The following is a 15,130-nucleotide window of genomic DNA, read 5'->3' on the forward strand; positions in this document are numbered from 1 at the left end:
GAAGCCCTCAGTTTGTTTCCCAGAGTCCATACACTGTCATGGTTCATTCCCCTTTCTGTTTACCCCCCCCCTTTCTTCTTCCCTTTCTTCTCCTACCGATCTTCCTACTTCTTATGTTCCATAGATGAGAGAAACCATTCGATAATTGTCTTTCTCTGCTTGACTTATTTCACTTAGCATTATCTCCTCCAGTGCTGTTCATGTTGCAGCAAATGTTGAGAAATCGTTCTTTCTGATAGCTGAGTAATATTCCATTGTATAAATGGAACACAGCTTCTTAATCCAGTCATCTGTTGAAGGGCATCTCGGCTCCTTCCACGATTTAGCTATTGTGGACAATGCTGCTGTGAACATTGGGGTGCATATGGCCCTTCTCTTCACTACATCTGTATCTTTGGGGTAAAAAAATATGGAAGGCCTCACGAATTTGCATGTCATCCTTGCGCAGGGGCCATGCTAATCTTCTCTGTATCGTTCCAATTTTAGTATATGTGCTGCTGAAGCGAGCACCATTTATAAACATCTTGATTTTATCTTGTGTGATGGTATGAAAATCATTGTGAGCTCAGGTTGCAAGATGGGGTTAGATGTGCAAGAGAAGGTAATGGCTGTGAAGGATGAAGAGGGGAGAGAGGACCAGGCAAGAAGAGTCTTCAGATGGAAACAAAGGTCCAACTCCTGTGGAAGCAGAGAGGAAGGCGAGGTTGGGTAGTAAGAGCCTCAGACTGCAGTACAGTTCCAGGAGAGGTTCAGTCAGGCCGAGGGGCAGTCCTCGAGCCAAACTACCCATTGAAGGAGTCTTGAGTTTCACCTGAATAGGGACACGTTTGTACCTCCTTGTGCTCAGTCACTGCCTGGGGGCAGCCTGTGGGAATTGTGACCTTGGGCCCCGATCACCGATCACCGGTACATTCAGAGGGGTGGCTATTAGGGCCAGAGTCAATTATGCTCATCACAGCTTGGTATCTGGCCAGCACAAGTTCAGGGCCACCACAGTCATGAAGATGCACATTACAAGAAGGTGGCTAGCTGGATGGCTCCCCAAGTCTTTGAAACACAGACTGCCTGACCTTGACATTTTCTTGGAGTTCGTCAGTATCTGCAGGTATGCTATGAGGCAATGCCTCAAGTGACTTAGAGTGAAGCACATCTGAATTTGTGGGCTGATAATGCATATCACCTTCTGATTGCCTCACATATGCAGAAAATAGTTACCGTGTGCATATTTAACTTCTCCAGATGAACTTTGGCTGGGGATACACAGCTCATCAATTCTGCTGTACTTTGGTTTTGTTTTTTCTAAGTCTCTATTTCAGGTAAATATAATGAAGATAATAATATATTGCAAATGAGATACCAATTCAGAACATTTCGCAGTATTTCCTTTGGAAGTATTGGCTCAACAGAGATTATAATTACTGGAAAGCAGAAATGTAAAGCTGTCATACAAATTGAAGTGTTTCTACTATTTCTCGGAGGCATGTAATCAATTCAGCTGAAGCAATCAACAAAACCAGTCGTTTATTGTTACACGGTCCAAATTGCCTGCTGGCTAACTGGGTTTCTTCAGTTTTAATTGACTGGATGTTGAACTGCTGTGATAACATGTACCAGCATACCCAAATGGCTTTTAAGGTGGCAAGACTGCTGAGAACTCACTATAGCTAATATTCATGAGTAAAACTCCTTTCAGTTATTTTACACTTTGAAAAACACTAGTGAATTGAAAAATGGTCAAAATAGCCAGTAAGCTTGGATAATATAGGTGTTTATTAATTTTTAAAATTACCTTGCAATAACTGAGGAGGGACTTGAATTTTTGCCTCTGAAATCTTCTTTTTCAGTGTGCCTTTGTGTTACCGGGGCAGAATAAACCCTGTATGCCCTGCTCATGGTAGTTCAGTGACTACTTCTTTTTTTTTTTTAACTTAAGTATGGTTGCTACCCAATGTTACATTAGTTTCAGGTGTACAGCATAGTGATTTTACAACTCTATACTTTATGCGTGCTCACCACAAGCGTAGCTACCCTCTGTCACCGTATAATACAATACCATTGACTACATTCCCTCCCATGTACTTTTCATCCCTGTGATTCATGCACTCCATAACTGGAAGGCTGTACTTCCAGCTCACCAATTTTGCCCATCTCCCACCCCCCTCCTCTCTGGCAACCACCAGTTTGTTCTCTTTATTTATGGGTCTGTTTCTGCTTGTTTTGTTTGTTCATTTTTTTCTTTTTTAGATTTAACATATAAGTCAAATCATATGGTATTTTGTCTTTCTCTGACTTATTTTACTGAGTGTAATACCCTCTTAAGTCCATCCGTGTTATTACAAAGGGAAAAACCTCATTCTTTCTTATGGCTGAGTAATATTCCATTGTATGCATGTGTATATGTACATATATATACATACATATGTATACCACATCTTCCTTATCATTCTTCTATAGATCAATACTTGGGTTACTTTCATGTCTTGGCTATTGTAAATAATGCTGTAATAAACTTAGGGGTGCATATATCCTTTTGAATTAGTGTTTTTCTTTTCTTTGACAAATACCCAATAGTGGAATTACTGAATCATAGTGGATTTCTATTTTTAATTTTTTGGTGAAGCTCCATACTGTTTTCCACAGTGGCTGCACCAAATTACATTCCCACCAATAGTGCGCAAGGGTTTCTTTTCCTCCACATCCTCACCAACACTTGTAGTTTCTTGTATTTTTGATAATAGCCATTTTAACTGGTATAAGGTGACATCTCATTGTGGTTTTGATTTGCATTACTTTGATGATTAGTGATGTTGACCATCTTTTCATGTGTCTGTTGACCTTCTGTATATCTTCTTTGGGGAAATGTCTATTCAGGTCCTCTGCCCATTTTTAATCTAATTATTTGGGGGTTTTTTGGTGTTGAGTTGTATAAGTTCTTTATGTATTTTGAACATTAACCTCTTACTGGATATATCATTTGCAAATATCTTCTCCCATTCAGTAGGTTGCCTTTTTGTTTTGTTGATGGTTTCCTTTGCCATGCAAACACTTTTTATTCTGCTATAGTCCTGACAGCTTTTTTTTGCTTTTGTTTCTTTTGCCTGAGGAGACATACCTAGATAAGTGTTGCTAAGGTCGATGTCAAAGAGATTACTGCCTATGTTTTATCCGGGAGTTTTATGGTTTCAGGTCTCACATTTAGGTTTTTAATTCATTCTGAGTTTATTGTTGTGTATGGTGTAAGAAAGTGGTCCTTTTTAAAAAAATTATTGTGGGAAAAACACTTAACATGTGATCTACTCTCCTAAATTTTTCAGTGCACAATGCACTACCGATGACTATAGGCACAATGTGTACAGCAGCTCTCTAGGGCTTATTTATTCTGCTTAACTGCAATTTTCTGCCTGCTGATTAGTAATTCCCAGTCCCTGGCAACCACCGTTCTACTCTTCAAGTCTATGAATTTGACTTTTTTAGATAACTAATATAAGTGGAATCATGCAGTATTTGTCTTCCACGATTGGCTTATTTCACTTAGCATATTGTCCTCAAGGTTCATCCATGTTGTTGCGTATTGCAGAATTCCCTTCTTTTTAAAGGCTGAATAACATTCCATTTATGTATATACCACATTTTCTTTATCCTTTCATCCACTGTATGCCATTTAGGTTGTTTCCACATTTTGTGACTAGTGTGGGCAATGAACATGGAAGTGCTAGTATCTCTTCAAAACCTGATTTCAATTCTTTTGAATAAATATCCCGAAGTGAGGAATCTTCATACCCATGTCCATAGTGGCTGCACCATTTTTCAGGTTGACAAAACTGTCCTTCTCCCATTGTGTATTCTTGGCACTCTTGTTGAAGTTCAGTTAATCATACATGCACAGATTTATTATGGGGCTCTCTATTCTGTCCCGTTGATCTATATGTCTATCTTTATGCCAGTACCATATTGTTTTGGTTACAGCTGCTTTGTAATGTATTTTGAAATCAAGAACTGTGATGCCTCTGGTTTTTTCCTTCTTTCTCAAGACTGATTTGCTCATTCATGGTCTTTTGCGGTTCCATATGAATTATAGAATTATTTTTTCTATTTATGTAAAAAATTCCATTGGGATTATGATAGGGAGGAATCTGTAGATCATTTTGGATAGCTATGATATTTTAAGAATATTAAGTCTTCCGGGGCGCCTGGGTGGCACAGCGGTTAAGCGTCTGCCTTCGGCTCAGGGCGTGATCCCGGCGTTATGGGATCGAGCCCCATGTCAGACTCCTCCGCTATGAGCCTGCTTCTTCCTCTCCCACTCCCCCTGCTTGTGTTCCCTCTCTCGCTGGCTGTCTCTATCTCTGTCAAATAAATAAATAAAATCTTAAAAAAATATATTAAGTCTTCCAACCCATGAACACAGGATGTCTTTCCATTTGTGTCTTCATTAATTTCTTCCATCAATGCGTTGTAGTTTCAGCATACAGGTCTTTCATCTCCTTGGTTAAACTTATTCCTAAGAATTTTATATTTTTTGGTGCTATTATATATTGAATTTTTTCAGTTTCCCTTTCAGATTATTTTGGTTCATGCATAGAAACACAGGTGAATTTTGTATGTTGCTTTTGTACCCTGCAACACTACTAAAAGCGCTTATTAGTTCTAACAGTTTTCTTGTGGAGTCTGTAGGGTTTTCTATATACGATAAGAATATGTTATCTGCAAACAGGGACACTATTACTTCTTCCTTTCTGATTTGGGTGTGTTTTTATTCTTTTTCTTGCTTAATTGTTCTGGCTAGGACTTCCAATAAACTATATTGAATGAAAGTGGCAAAAGTGGGCATCCTTGCCTTGTTCCTGACATTAGAGGAAAAGTTTTCAGTTTTTTTTTTTTACCATTGAGTATGCTGTTAGCTGTGGGCTTTTAATATTTGGCCTTTATTTCAACGACTATACTTCTTGAAGAGAAAGAAAGGATCAGACCCTTTCAGTCTGTGATTCATTCTCAAGGTGTGGCTCCTGGACCTAGCAGCATCAGCATGCACCCAGGAACTTGTTAGAAGTGCAAATCCTCAGGTCCACCTCAGACCTAATGAATCTGAAACTTGGGAGTTAGAATCAGCAATCTGTGCTCTAACAACTCATCCAGGTGATTTTGAGGCATGCTAGAAGAAGTCTGGCTAATACCATTTCCCATGTATATTCTTCAGAAAGTATTCTGTGGCAAATTAACAAGTGTTATGCAACAGAGTTCTTTATTTTGAATGCATTTGGGAAATTTTGAGCTAAAAAACTAGGTAGAACTCATGCACCATGCTCACAGAGGTCCCCTGCAGGTCATTTCTCCTGATCTGTCACTATTTTCAGGAACCTGCTTATGTCCCACAAATAGCACAGTTCATGTCCTTTCTCCTAAGAGCCTCATTTCCTACCCCTCTCAGCCATTCAGTAAGAGTTCTCCTTCTATCATTCCAAAGTCTACTTTTCTTTTATCTGCCCCAGTATGACTGACAGGGGGGAAACACAGTGTGGTCTGATGCCCCACTCACTCTATTGCAGGGCAATCACAGTCATTAATGAGCAACGTATTAACTAAAGAGTAGGTTATTCAGTCCTAAATAACTACTCTTTTGGGACACAGTCAAATATATATTTAGAAAAAAGACATTTTTCTGCAAGGACACAGTCTTGCTAAAGACATAGCCAATTCCTATTTCTAAAGTGAATGAAAACATCTCAGTCTGAGGCATTTATATTTGTGCTATTTCAGTGGTTCAGTGCTCCCAAATTAATGTGGAGTTATTTGCTTTACATCTATCTGCAATGCAGAACCTAGCAAAGGCCTGCCCACAGAATAGATTCCAGTTTCCATTTTAAAATGCAGAAATTGGTTATGGGCCCCCAGATAGCAGCTTTTCCATTTCAGCAACTTAGAATTCAAACTCTCCCTCCGGCAACAGGAAGAAACTTCAGGCAGATTAAATATACTGATTTGTCCCTGATATAGGACTTCCATGAGAGAGTCCAAATTACTGTTTCACTTAAGAAAAAAACCGAATATACTCCAATGCTTTCAAATTTTAGTTTAGTCTCATTGTCAGTTCAATGTTGTAAGCCAAAGAGCAGGAGGAGAGCATGCAGAAAAAAAGATTATTCCAGACTCTAAAAAAACAATACTGCATATCTTGTCTGCCCTCGCTTGGATCAGGATATATCCCTACACAGTAAAGTACAAACCTCTAATGGCTGTGTAGGAAAGAAGCCTTCCAAAGCCCAGACCCTACAGAAAGTGGATGAAATCTGGGTGAGACAGAACTTGGAAATGAACTCAAGCATGACTTCAGATTTAAAACCTCTTAAAGGAAAACACCAAGTTATGCCAAGTTGCTTGTGCCCAGTCCTAATGAGAACAATTCAGTTCCAAAGGAGAAGGGGCATTGATTTAAGGATTGTTGGCACGGGGAACAATAGATGACGTATCATCCCTTTAAATCCTATAATGAGTGCGTGTCATCCCAGCCTTTCCTCCAGTTCCTCTGACTCAAATTCATGCATTGTTAAAAGCTTATTAAAATGCACTGAATCAGAGCACTGCAAACAACAAAAATAGAGACAGTTTTTGACGCCAAGCCAAATAATTTTGGCTCTTCTTCCCAATGTTCATGTAAACAAACTGTCAGACACCCATACATAAGAATGGAAAATTATTCACAAAGGGGGCTGATGACTGAGGTTCTCAGAACAGTTATAACAGCAGGGAATTAATTCACTGACATGTCGTCTGCGGAGAGCTGTTCCTTCCCTTAGTGTCATGTCATGTTAACAGGTATTTCATCTCATGTTGTCCACCACTTAAACACAGACTCTCACGCAAATTACAGTAATTAAAACCCACGTTTTTCTAAGCAGAAACAGTAAGCCCTTCCCTTGTGCTGCTCCTTCTTTCTCCACGAAAAATAGGAGAAAGATGCAGAATAATGGTTCCCAAAGTTTGGAGGTCAGATCTTAGAAAATAATCAGTAAAGCAGCTACATCTGTTAAAAGGGGGGTGAAGGAAAAAAGGGGGCGTGGAGCACCAAAACTCGTCTGGGAGCTTAGAGAAACTGAATCTAGGGAGATGACAGCATTACACACATAGCTGGATTTTAAATGTGCTCAATAAATACATGCTAAAGGTTTTGTTTTGACTAGATGATGGTTATAGATTGTAATCGATCCTTGAAGCAAATAAAAAAAAGTCAAAATTTTAGTTGTAGTAGGATTGTCAGATGTTCCCCGATATCCATCCTCTCATCTTCTATAATCTGGGTTTGTAGCTGACCACACGGCCCACCAGTTTGCTTACATATCCCAGGCTCCCAACAAGCCAGCTGTGACCTAGAACAAAGTACCGTTAAGAGGGATACAGGCAGAAGGGGTCCATGAGCCTCCCAGGCTGTCCCCTGAAGAGAAGGAGCATGGCCACCACTTCCCCCCGCTCCCGTCCACAGGCTGAAACATGCATGAGGATGTAGGTACAGTGGAGGGCAACACCTTAGTGATGAGGACCAGTAAGACAGACCCCAGTGTCCTGAGACTGGTGCTGTCAAAGCAGCTGCTGACTACTCGCATATAAGTAGAGAAATAAACTATGTTGTTTAAGTTATATTGTTAGGACTACCAGTCATAGAAGATGAATGCATATTCTATTGTTGCAAGGAATGTTTAAAACGAAGGAGGTAGAACTTTTAATCCTCTACAAGGGTTGGTAAATGACAGCCCCAGGCCAAATCTGGCCTGCAGCTTGTTTTCGTGAACAGCGTTTTACTGAAACACAGCCCTGTTCGTTCCTGTGTATATTGTCTCTGGCGCTTCTGCACTATAACATCAGAACTGAGGAGCTGTGACAGAGACCGTCTGGCCTACTGAGCCTAAAATATATAGTGTCTGGCCCATAACAGAAAAAATGTCCATGCTATAGATAACAAGAAAACCTGGCTATCCAGTACAAGTCAGGAAAGACGGAGAAACAACAGCAAATAGCAAATCAAGAAAAAGAGAATTTAAAATAAAAAGTCAGGAATATGACTAAACGGATTGGTGGTTAAAATAAACGTGAGTGGGCTGAAGTCCTCCACCAAACATGTTGACATTCATCAGGTAAGACAATGAGTCAAGTCTGGAGTCGTCAGGAAATCTGGGGCATTTGGATAAAGAATTTCAGAGGGGAGGGGCGCCTGAGTGGCTCAGTCGTTAAGCGTCTGCCTTCGGCTCAGGGCGTGATCCCAGTTTCCTGGGATCAAGCCCCACATCGGGCTCCTCTGCTGGGAGCCTGCTTCTTCCTCTCCCACTCCCCCTGCTTGTGTTCCCTCTCTCGCAGTCTCTCTCTCGCTGTCAAATAAATAAATAAATAAATAAATAAATAAATAAGCCTTTAAAAAAAAAAAAAACATTTCAGAGGGGCAACAACAGAAGGGATTTGGTGTAGGTAGAATGTTCCCAGGAGAAGAGGAACTCTACTTTCAAGAAATTCTGTGAGAAAAATTCCAGGTAGCTGCTAGTAAGCTAAGAGAATCAGTAATCATTTCAGCCGAAGAGAGAAAGACGGGAGAAAGCCCGCCTTGCCTCCTCAGTGTTGCAACAGCCCTTTGGTGAAACAGTCTCAGGGCAGAGAGGCTCCAGAAGGGGTAGAAGTGACACAGAAGTCAGTTCTACCAAAAACACATGCCCAGTCGATTGATGGGATTAAGGGCTGGGAAATCATCTCATTAGTGTATACTCTATGCCGGATTTATTCCTTTACATTGAATAAAAAATCGAATACTTAAGTATCCTGAAGAGCTCTTACCACTGGAGAAATGCTGAGAAGGAGTCATGATTCCACTGATGGGTAAGGAACAAACTCTCCTCCTCTGGGGTTACCTGAAGGCGGAAATGGTGAGGAAGCCTTCTGTTGGAGCTTCTCTGGGCTTCTTTTGTGTTTGTGTTGCCGGAGGGAGTATGCTAGACATTCTTGTCACTGACTGCGGCCTCCTCGGTCATGCCTTCTTTCAGGGGGCACTTGACTGGATGCCTCCTCGCGCCAACACCTGCTATGATGTCATCTCCCCAGCCTCAATCATTTCTACCAGAAAAGATTACACAAATTCCCCTATCTACAGAGCCAAATGAGGGATGCTGACAGGAGTGGAGCAGCTGCTGGGACAGGCATGGCGGGGGCGGGATGCAGAGAGGGCACCCTGATTGCCCTCTCGTGCCTCCTGAGAACTAGGGGTCTTCCAAATTCATGATTCAGTAGCACTTTCAATCCAGTGGTACGGTGATTTTTTTTCTGGGATATTAGAGGTTATAACGTGAAGAACTGCTCTTATTATTAGTTCAATTCAATAAGTATATCCTAAATGTCACCTGTATGTAAGGTGCTATGTTAAGTACTGAAGACGCCAAGATGGATAAAAACATGTCCCCTGCCTTTGATGAACATCTAACGGAGAGAAAAAAATTCAAGGATAAAACTCCCTCCAATCTCGCCCTGCCACTTTCCCCTAATGCACAACTACAGGCAAATATGCACCGGTGTGCTGACTGGGGGGGTCACCACATTTAGTTCTATAGCTATTACAATACTTAGGTTGGAGTGGACCCTAGAAAAAATGGGTCCCTTCACGCTTCTAGAGCCAGCTGTCTTTGGAAGCAAGGGTACAGATAATAAGGGTCTTGTGCTGTTATAAGCTAAATCTGTTTTGCTGATATTTTAGCATTACTAAAAATTAAGGGTAAAGGGAAAATTTTGTCTGATTTAAAAAAATAAAATCGGGGTACCCAGGTGGCTCAGTCGGCTAAGCCTCTGACTTCAGCTCAGGTCATGATATCAGGGTCCTGGGATCAAGCCCTGCATCTGGCTCCTGGCTCAGTGGAGAGTCTGCTTGTCCCTCTGTCCCTACCCGCAAGTCCCCCCTCGCTGGCTCATACTCTCTAATAAATAAATAAAATCTTAAATAATAAATAAAGTCAGTTATGTTATTTTTCTNGTCCCTTAAAGACAGTAATTAATTTGTGTTATTTTTCTTGAAACTGGTTCTAACATTTTCTGGCACCCAACGCATACTGACTGAGTAGTATACTCATGAAAAATCACATTTCAGTACGGAAGGGACTTGAACTCACTTTCAAGTGTTTTAGAGAGTTTTAGCTTATTTGTTTCTGGATTCCTAATGGCTCTCTGAAAAAACAAACAAACAAACAAAAAGCCCTCCTCCCCCCAAAAACCCTCTACTTTCAAACTTTCAGTGAAAGGAAGGAAGGTTGATCAAGTAGTTTTGGGATAAATTTTCCTGTCTTAGAGGAGCAATTTTGAGTTTCGTTTACCACTTTCAGAGTCCTATTTGACCCACAACCGAAGTGTTTTATGCTTAAGAGAACCAAGTCAAAGTCCTTTGCATTATGATGGCTGTCCCCCTCTGCTGACAACTGTCAAATTTTTCATCGCAGGGTTGCATGTTGTAGGGATGGTCTTGGGCAAAATTGCCAAGGAAGTTTAGGTTATCTTGGACCCTTCTCATCCCTCTTTCCAGTCCTCCCTCCCTTTCACTAGTTAGCCATCACTCTTCTTTAATATAACCAGTCTTCCCATGCTTGACTGCCAGCCGCAACCCCACTACATCTCATCAACCCCATCAGGTTGGCTTTCACTGCCACTTGTTCCTAACAAAATCTAGCTTTTTACGTCATATTTCCTGAAAGCCCATTCTCCTCCAACATTCCTGGAGCCAATCTGCTCAGGTAGATCAGGTTAAATGTTTGAAAGCATTGCACTGGTGGCTTTATTGAATTTTATTTTGAGGTTATACCCTCAGATTTGATCAAAGGTCAGCATAAATAAATGACCATGGGAGAATGATTTTGCACCTTTTCCTAAATTACTGTTAAAAAAGAGTTCACTTGGGGCATTTGGGGTGCTCAGTTGGTTAAGCATCTGCCTTCACCTCAGGTCATGATCCCAGGGTCCTGGATTGAGCCCCACATCAGGCTCTCTGCCTGCTTTTCCCTCCTCACTGCCTGTGCTCTCTCATGTGCTCTCTCTCTCTCAAATAAATAAAATCTTTAAGAAAAAAAAGAAAGAAAAGGAGTTCTCCTTTCTGTTTCCTAAAGACAGGGGTTTATTTTAAAAATTTAGTATCAGAAAAATGTCTCTCTCCTGAAAAACTGGTGTCTTTTAACAGGCGATAATCAAATAATGAATCGTAATAAAAAATTCATTTGATTTGTTTCTGGAAACTTGGAGCTCAATCAATGTGTAAGCATAGTCTAGGTTTCAGGCATATTTATTTATTCCTTTCTGTGGTCTCTATACTAATGGTTTTAGGAGTAATGTCTTTTTTATTATGTGCCCCCTCATGTTTTCCTAGAAGTAAATGTAATATAAAATATAAAATTGATTGTAAAATGTTATTCCTCCCAGAAGCATACTTGCAATTTCCCAGAATCACATGGCAGCAAATGACTAAACACAAAGCACTGGTTATTATGATAATGGGGGGGCATGACATGGCCTTGGAGACTATTTTGGACTGCTGGTTTTTGGTGTCCCCCAAATCACAGTCTCAGGGCGCTGCCTTAAATAGGTCTGCTCTTAGGCCTGGCCCAGGTAGACTCTGCCTTTTTTTTTTTTTTGCCTTTGTTAGGTAGGGAAAGTTTGGTAAAGGCCTCCTGGGAGCTGGGATAGTTGGTTTGAAAGAGCTATTCAAGATGAATGTAGAAAGCATGTTAATTTATAATCTAGTCTAGTCTAGAAGGTTTTTCAGGAAGACCCTGGGTGGGGGAGGCAGGGGGAAGGGGAGCTTATCAACAAACTCCTCTGATATTAATATTCAAACCTAATTTTCACTGGTCTAAGTGCTATATTTGTGTCTAAAATGATGCCCTGTGGGAAAAAAATCAGGGCAACTAGGGCATGGCTGTGAACACCTGGGACTTTATAACAGTTCTAGTTCTAAGTAAAGGTTCTGTTTCTTTTATTCACCCACCCCCCCCAACCTAATTCCAAGCTAGTTCCCACTTAACTCAGAAGAAAACCTTCATTTAAAAAGCACCTTCACTGTGGATCTCCTTTACATGATGTAAAACGGCCTCTTTTAGGGTTTAATTCTACACAGCTGGACAATCAAGGGGGCGATGCAGGTTGCCACAGAAACTGCTGTTGGTGCTAGGAGTCTTTATACTTTGCTCCTAAAAATAAGATGTAAAATGTACCGAGGGTGTGATTAGTGCAGTACAGAAGGGAATTTCTAAAAGGAGAGCCAAGCCTCCCGCCCCCACAGGCACGGGGGTGTTCTTCATCGCTGGAGGACAGGACAGAAATCCGGGAGCAGATGCTCAACACGGCTCCTCCCTCAAAAGGTGCAGGGAAAGACAAATGGGAAAAGTGGCTTTTGAAGAAGAACACAGTCTTGAATCAAGCATAATTCACATAAATTTCAAAGTTGGGATGTCCTGAAATTACCCAGGGAGGAAATAGTCTGTTCTTCCTAACCTACAAAAAAGCCACAGAAACTTGGCCAAGAATCTGGATCAGAACATTGTAGCCTGGTGTCTTGCCCAGTACAGGAGGCTCTTTTGTCAGGTGGTCCCCCAGTCAGTCTGGACATGTTCAGTCAGATGTTTAGAAACATCTAAAAACTGGACTTCTCCTCTAAATATTGTTGGAGTCTGCCTTTCTGTAATGTCCACTCACTTGCTTTTGTTTACCCTCTACAGCAACCAAGGAAAGTCAATTGTCACCCTACTTTTTTGGTCTTCACATGATAATTCTTCACTTACTACCAAAATGGAACAATTAACCCAAGTGTCTCCTCATAGCTCAGGGAGGCTCAACAAGCTGAAATTTCATAGATCTCTGGCTTCAGTGCAAAACTAAATGCCATTAAAACGATATCGTTTCATGATCACATGCAGAGAATGGTATGTGTTTTCAAGCACATTCAGCACCTACCATGTGCCAGGCACTGTGCCTAGTGCATACATTATTTCATTTTATCCAGTTCCATGAGGTATTTATTATCCCCATTATATAGAGGAAGTTCAGTTCAGCGTGAATGGCAGCATCCTCATGGGCATGTGCACACAGGAGAGTTGCAAGGGCGTAGACTCTGGAGTCGGGGGTGGGGGGTGAACTTGAACACCAGTTCCTCCACTTGCTAAATCTGTGAGCTCGGATAAGTTATGTAACCTCTTTAAACTTCATGTTTCTAGTCTCTAAAAACTGGGTTAATAAAATGTCATGAGTTAGTAAAAGTCAAGCAAAGTACATGCTTAAAATGTCAAATGTATAGTGGGCGCTCAATAAACCCTAGTTCTCCTTCCCTTCCCTTGCAGTCCTAGAGGCCCCACCAGCGTTGTATGGCGGAGCTGTCAATCAAAATCACCTTAGATCCATGTGCAATCAAGTCTGGAGAAGTTACCTGTAGAGATATTAAATAGTCTGAGCAAATGAACCATTAAATGACTAAATCCTTTGCAGGCAGAATATAGTGAAATGATACGAGCTGTTAACATAAAAGGATTTTCCTCCTCACTGACTGTTAAAAATGGAAGGAAAAAATAAATGTGTACATGCCATAGAGGCAGAGGTTGAAATAGTCTTGTGCTCATCCCTGTTGTGACCGCTACTTCTCACCCTTCTCTCTTTCCCAGCCCTCACTGTGCCTCTCCTCTTCTTTATATCCCTAGAGGGACAGGCAATTAGTTCCTGGGCTCAAAGCCCTTCGGTCCTTTGGCTCTCACTGTCTTCCTACCTGGTTGGACCCCACCAACAGTCTTTTCAGTGAGGCTTAGACTCCTTCTCTCATGATCGCCCCCCTTTGCCTCAACTCTAGAGACAATGCCACCTACCTTCCATTCCCCTGATTGCTCATTTCAGTGTTAAAAGAGGATAATGGAAGACTGGGATAGAAAGGACCCCTCTTGACCTTCAAGGGCATCTAATAATTATAAGTTCTCAGGGATGATAATATTGCTTAGGGCCTCATTTTTATATAAGTGTGAATCTTGTTTAAATAACAGACACTTGTATTTTGAAACTCATTATAGTTCTGTGGCAGACAGACCTGGGTTTCAATCCTAGTTTTGACACTTCGAGTGTAGCCATGGGTCATCTGCTTAATCCATCTGGGCCTCAGTTTCCTCATATGACCAAAAAAAAAAGGAATAGTAGCTAAAATGTGTATAGTACTTAACTTTAAGCCAGGTACTATTCTAAGCTCTATATAAAATGTATATATTTTATCCTTGTAATAACTATAGTCCATAGGGTAAAAGCCAGAGTTGCTGTGACAAAGAGTCCCACTGACGCAGAGGCTTAAAGAATAAAGACATCATGATGGTTAGTTTTACTTCACTGGGCTAACAGACACCAAGAGAGCTGGTAAAACATTTCTGGGTGTGTCTGTGAGGGTATTAGCATTTGAATCAGCAGTCTGAGTAAGAAAATCTGCCCTCGCTAATGGGAATGGCATCATCCAGTCTATTGAGAACACAAATAGACCGAAAAGATGGAGGAAGGGCAAATTCTCTATCTCTTCTTGAGCTGGGATGTCCATCTTCTCTCTCTCTCTCTCTCTCTCTTTTTTTTTTTATTGAGAGAGAGAGAGAGCGAGAGAGCAAGAGCAAGGCAGGGAGGGGCAAAGGGAGAGGGAGAGAGAGAATCCCAAGCAGGCTCCACACCCAGTGTAGAGCCTGACATGGGGCTCGATCTTACAACCTGGAGATCACGACCTAATCTGAAATCAAGATCATATCCTTAATTGACTGAGCCACTTTAGCACCCCTGGGATGTCCATCTTCTGCCCTCAGACATCAGAGCTCCTGATTTTCAAGCCTTTGGACTTAGACTGAATTGGACTTACATCAGTGCGCTCCCTCACCCATTCTCAGGCCTTTGGACTTGGACTGAATTACTAAAAACTGGTTCTCCAGTTGCAGATGGCATATTATGGCATCTCTCAGCCTCCATAATTGCACAAACCAATTCCCATAATAAATCTCCTCTTATATATCTGTACATACCCTGTTGGCTGTTTCTCTGGAGAACCCTGACTAACATAGACACTGATTTCTCTTACAACAATGCAATGATGGTAGATGGGCTATTCTCCAGAGTCATCCAG

The 15,130-nt window shown here is 41.2% G+C and overlaps 1 non-coding gene across 1 annotated transcript; it reads right to left on the minus strand.

Moving 5' to 3' along the window:
* Positions 1-403: 403 nt before the first annotated feature.
* LOC117797310 lies at positions 404-510 on the minus strand. The gene has a single exon (XR_004622241.1). It is a non-coding gene; the product is annotated as a U6 spliceosomal RNA (small nuclear RNA).
* Between the last annotated feature and the right edge of the window lie 14,620 nt (positions 511-15,130).

The sequence above is a fragment of the Ailuropoda melanoleuca genome, chromosome 20 (assembly GCF_002007445.2).
Source record: "Ailuropoda melanoleuca isolate Jingjing chromosome 20, ASM200744v2, whole genome shotgun sequence".
NCBI lineage: Eukaryota > Metazoa > Chordata > Mammalia > Carnivora > Ursidae > Ailuropoda > Ailuropoda melanoleuca.